Source organism: Nerophis ophidion, linkage group LG11, assembly GCF_033978795.1.
Source record: "Nerophis ophidion isolate RoL-2023_Sa linkage group LG11, RoL_Noph_v1.0, whole genome shotgun sequence".
NCBI classification, from domain to species: Eukaryota; Metazoa; Chordata; class Actinopteri; order Syngnathiformes; family Syngnathidae; genus Nerophis; species Nerophis ophidion.
In genome coordinates, this window is record NC_084621.1 from 26,884,083 (window position 1) to 26,890,082 (window position 6,000).

The 6,000-nt window shown below is 42.9% G+C and overlaps 1 long non-coding RNA gene across 1 annotated transcript; it reads left to right on the plus strand.

Annotated features, from left to right (window-relative positions):
• The first annotated feature begins 2,079 nt into the window (after positions 1–2,079).
• On the plus strand, positions 2,080–2,497 carry LOC133561402 (uncharacterized). Its single transcript, XR_009808677.1, has 3 exons — positions 2,080–2,165; positions 2,224–2,274; positions 2,353–2,497. It is a non-coding gene; the product is annotated as an uncharacterized LOC133561402 (long non-coding RNA).
• The last annotated feature ends 3,503 nt before the right edge of the window (positions 2,498–6,000 follow it).

Genomic DNA, 6,000 nt, shown 5'->3' on the forward strand with positions numbered 1-6,000 from the left:
CTCAAGAAGGTACAAAATACACGAATGTGTGTGTGTGTGTGTGCGTGCGTGTGTGTGTGTTCTGGCAATGCTTACTTAATAGGGACATTGCTCTGTTCACACAGTCATCTTTAGGGGACCTTTGACGGTATGGGGACAAAAAAACAGGTCCCCTAAAGGGAAATCTTTTTAAATGATAGTCAGATCCATTCTGAAGATGTCTAAGTGATTTTTAAGCTTTGGCCCATAAAACATTTTTACTGCTTAGTTTGAGTGTGAGAAATTTGCACAGCAGCCCCCTCATCGGGCTGTAGCTGGTACTGCACTCGCTGCTCTGCTCACACTTCTTCCGTGTATAGTTAATCACTTCCACCTGTCCTATAAGAGAACCGTTGTAGTGCTGTATTCTGGGGATCCTGTCAAGAGAAGTTAAGACCATACCTTCTGTCGAAAAATGATTTATGGGGGGTCATAAATCAATGATTTATGAGGGGTCAAGGTCAAAGGTCAATGATTTATGAGGGGTCAAGGTAAAAGGTCAATGCTTTATGAGGGGTCAAGGTTAAAGGTCAAAGTCAAAGGTCAAGTTCAAAGGTCAAGGTCAAATGTCAAGGTCAAGTGGGTGTGGCTTACCCCGGAAGAGGGTGGAGTTAAGACCTGCGGTGGGAGTGGTTAAACCAGGAAGAGGGTGGAGTTTTAAACAGAAAGAGGGCAGAGTTAAGACCTGCGGTGGGAGTGGTTAAACCAGGAAGAGGGTGGAGTTAAGACCTGACGAGGGAACAAAGGAGGGTTCAGTTTTTTAAGAAAGCAATGTCATCTGAGCAGCATGTGACCATATATTTGATAGTTTAAATGTTTACGATCGTTTGAAACAACTTCCAGATTTCGATGTATTGATGGCTGGGAATGTTACGTGTGGAGATGTGGACACGCACGCACACACACACACACACACACACACACACACACACACACACACACACACACACACACACACACGCAGAGGAGGGGTACAAAAGGGCGGTGTAAGGCTTAGTCATTATTTGGAGCTTTATACGTTAGCGTAAAGACTTTGTTCGATTCGGTCATGATTAGTGAAACGCCTGTGTCGATTTATAAAAATAATAAAACTTACATTGACGCTCCGCAAAAAAGTCGAGTGTTTCTAAATCGTATTCAGATGCCGCCGACCGAGTCTTTGCGTGAGAAATGGGACTTGGAAGCGTACGGGATGGAGGGATCTTTTGGATTTGTATTCAGATACGAAATGGGTGATATCTGCTTATTTCAGCTAAAAGAAAGAAGAGACGGAAGCCCTTTCTCGATATTTTCATCGTTATCTACCGGATTTGTATTCAGATACGAAAATGGGTGATATCTGCTTATTTCAGCTAAAAGAAAGAAGAGACGGAAGCCCTTTCTCGATATTTTCATCGTTATCTACCGTGGATTGGGAAGTTTTTGGTGGACACGCACACACACGCACACACGCACACACACGCACACGGACACACACACACACACACACACGCACACGCACACACACACACACACACACACACACATTCGTACGCACACATCGTTAAGACCAGAAGAGGGGACAAAGGAGGGTTCAGTTTTTACTGACCAGCCATTTGACAGTTTAAATGTTTACGATCGTTTGAAACAACTTCCATACCTCACGAAAACATATTTAAACAGATGGAGAAACTATCGCAGAACACAGTGTAACCTAGCAACTGACCAGCCATTTGACAGTTTAAATGTTTACGATCGTTTGAAACAACAGGTCAGTTTGGGGGACAAAGGAGGGTTCAGTTTTTATGGAAGCTTGAGAATGTCGTATGAATAGCAACTGACCAGCCATTTGACAGTTTAAATGTTTACGATCGTTTGAAACAACAGGTCAGTTTGGGGACAAAACCCACCACCAAGGGATCTCCTAACAGAGTCTCCAATCCTTTTGTGTAAGTACCGATTTTTTTTTTTTACTGTATTCATTTCATTACCTCCGTTTTTACCACGTTATTAGACAATGGTTTAACTCCGTTTAAGCATTTAAACGTTAAAAGCATTGCACGTGTACGACGTTGTAATACCTTTTTTTTTAACAGCCGATGACGACGAAGTGAAAGACGAAGAACTTTGTTTGATCGATCTTACAAAGTTGGAAGATGATTATCGAGGTGTGTTTAAACCTTCGAATTATTTAATATTATGTGTATTCATTATTTTGTTTTATAGAGGATTCGCCGGAAGAGACCAACGCGATCCCTTTAACCCAATCGCAGTCTGGTGAGTCAAATAATTCTCGTTTTTACAAGAAAAAAAACTTGCGGTATACAATATATATATACATATATTTACTTACAGATTTTCCGTTTACATCTCCTGCTCGCTGGTCTCCCTTAACGCTGGCGGGTCCGTCAACGGCCATTCCAGGCAGAGGAGAAGGCTTGATTGCGCCAAAGACTCCAGACATCGAATCCTTGCTCCGAGGGGAAATCATCGAAAACGACGGTGAATGTCCGACAGGCACCCGCTGTAAGTTTTTCTCGTTTTCTGTAAGCTTTTTAAGATTCTCAGGAGCTTTAAAGAGCTCCTCTCATTCCAATGTCTTTCGCTCAAATGAATTTCCCGCCAGGAGTAGTAGGCGGGGTCCGGGGGAAGGAGGGGGTGGGTTTATTTCCGGCTATGCTTGCATGAGTGGAGATGACAGCGCCACATGTGGTTAAAGCCGGTATATATATATTTGTTAAATTTATTTTTTTTTTTTTTTTTTCCACAGGCAACAAACACAGGAGGAAGCGTAGATGCGCCCGCCAGCTCGACAAACATGATAGAAACAGAAGAAGGCTGAAACAGTACTATCGTATACTGGCTCGCACTCTCATGAAGATGGCAGACATGATTTGATACATACTGGTTTGTTATATCTGTTCCATTCGAATTATTTTTTCTTTTTTTCTTTAGAGAAATATAATGGGTGTAGTTCCATCTGAATTAGATGTAGTTATTGTAGAAGATGAAGACGTTTGTAATCATCATTTAGATCCAAACAACCAGATAGAATGGGAACCAAACGATGATCCGTCTTTGCAAGATGATATTAATGTGTTAAATTCAAACACAAACACACAAGCCTCTACACAGCATCACGAGGTGTTGGGAGGGGCGACACCCTCGGGGGAATGTTTGGATTTTTCGGAGGTGGTGGGGGTCATGCAGGACCAACCGTCAACGGCTGACCAATCAATTTCAAATGAGACCCAGAGGGGTGATGGGGTAAATGTCTTGAGGAGGGAAACATTCAACAATATACAACTATCCAGCGTTTTAACTTTTCCTCAAAACAACGATGTAACAGATTACGCCACATTTTACCGCGGAGTCTTGGGGAGCCTTAAAAAGCTGACACAGATGGTAACTAAGGAAGCTAGACCCGACGATATCATTCAATTGGAGTTATCCGGTGAAAGTGCAAATCAACATACTTCATTTACAATTCGAAACGATGCCGGGGCTGTGATGAATGCTTTTCAAGACGTGTTAGATCTGTTGGTACAATCAAACGTTGAAATATTGAACGATGAAGAAATACAGGTGATGGTCCAGGTGATACATAACCCTCGAGGTGGTGTAAGAAGAAAAATCGAAACCCTTTTGGAACATGAAATCCGCAGAAAAAAAGCTCGTTAGTATTTTTCGACTTTGTATTTTCAGGAAAATATCAGGTTGAATATTTTTCCTTTCTCAACGAGCAAATTGCTATAGTGCAATGGCAATACAGTAAAAACAGCGTGGTGCTTCCCGGTAACACAAATAATGTATTTGTCGCTGCTTTTACCACCGCTTACGCACGTTTGAAAATGTACGGTTACCTAGAGGTGTTGCAAGAGAGAGTTCTTTACACAGACACCGATAGTTTAATCTACACGGTAAACGAGGGGGAAGTTTCTCTGGAGACGGGGTCCTATCTAGGCGATTTGACGGATGAGTTGGGAGGAGACAGCATTCACGAATTCGTCTCCGCCGGTCCAAAGAGTTATGCCTACCAAACCCTGCAGGGTAAAAAAAACTGTGCTGCGTGCCAAAGGAATCACTCAAACCCGCAAGTGTTGTGAGAGGGTCAACTTTGACAGCGTTAAAGATTTGGTGGAGGGCTATCTGGAGGAAGACAAAACAGGTGCGATCTACACCCCTCATCACCAAATTGTTCGTGATAAAAGGGGGTTCCTTTTAAATAACTCGTCTTTCGAAAAAAAGTTTCGAGTGGTGTATGACAAAAGACGTCTCTTTCCCGACGGGAAAACTTTACCTTTCGGGTATTAGAGAGGAAATGGAAAAAATGGAACGAGTAGACTTTGATCCCAGATTTCATACACCTTTTTCATGCCTGGTTGTAGGACCTAGTGGTTGCGGAAAGACTTTTTTTGTAAAATGTGTATTGGAAAATTGTGAACACGTCATGAATTCTGTACCCGACAACATTGTGTGGATTTATACATCTTTCCAACCCATGTATGCTGAATTAAAAAAGATGAATAAAAAAATAAAATTTGTTGAAGGACTGCCTGATTCCTTTGAAGATGAAAACTTGTTTCCGGACGATCAGACCCATTTGGTGATTTTGGACGATGTTATTTTTCAAGCCTCAAATCACCCCGAAGTGGTTAAAATTTTCACGCAGTATAGACATCATAGAAATAAGAGCGTTATGATGCTGACCCAGAATGTTTTTTATCAGGGAAAATTTTCACGCACCATTAGCTTAAACTGTAATTATATGATACTGTTTAAGAACCCGCGGGACAGATTGCAGATTAACGTGTTGGCACAGCAAATGTTCCCCGCACAAAAAAGTTTTTTCTTGGAAAGTTTTGCGGATGCTACTTTGGATGCTCATGGCTATTTATTGGTCGACCTGAGACCTTTCTGTCCAGAACAATACAGACTGAGGTCGGGCGTGCTTCCGCACCAGTGGCCCGTTGTCTACGTGCCAAAAACATAATGTCAAAGCGTGTAAAGAGGAACGGTCCCATGTTAAAAGCTCTGTACCATGCCACACCACAAAAACGTCGAGATATTCTGAGTCACGGCTCACCAGACTTTATCCAGACGCTGTGTGAAATTGCTTTAAACATTCTGAAGGGTAATGTGCCCTTATCACCGTCTCAATTTGCTCAGCTTAAAAAACAAAAGAAAATCATCCGACTGCTGGCTGATAAAAGGACTGGACTGAAACGCAAACGCCAGACTCTGATGAAACAGTCGGGCGGTTTTCTTCTACCCTTACTGGCCACCGTCGTACCGTTTATAGGGAATCTTATCGGTGGATTGACCGGAAAAGGTTGAAGATGAAAAAGGCTCAAAAAATGTTTCTCCTATCCCCCCAACAATTAAATTGTCTGACTCGCCCGGAGCCGACCATCAGAGACTCGGCGGAGGATGATCTAGATGTTAAAATGAGAGCCGTCTTAAACGAACCCGGAATGAATCCTCATGAAAGAATAAAAATATACGATACCCTGCTGCAGAGATATCTCGGCCTGTTGAAGCAGGGGCAACGGGAGGAGAAAAGGATGACTCTGACTTTACACAAGGATTTGCGGGGTGAACCATGGAATGACTCTGAGGATAAACCGGAGGATAAACCAGAGGATAAACCGATGGATAAACCGGAGGATAAACCTCGGAATACTGGCGGGGGGTCAAAGGATGTCACGATGATCGAAGTTCTGAAAATCCTCCCCCGACGCGACCGTAACAACGCCGAGTACATTCTGAAAAAATTATCCGAGAATGATAAGGGGTGGACCTCTAAAGGAGAGTTTGTTCAAAACGGTACACGGGTGCAGGGATCTCATATGATCGATTTACTGAAACACCTGATGCAACGGTCCAAAAATCCACAGACCCGCACGGCTGAGGGTTGGAGAAAATTTTTAACAGCGTTGACGGAGCTAAATGTCCCCACATCGACCATTCATAACCCCAGAGCACGAGATCAATACAGACGTC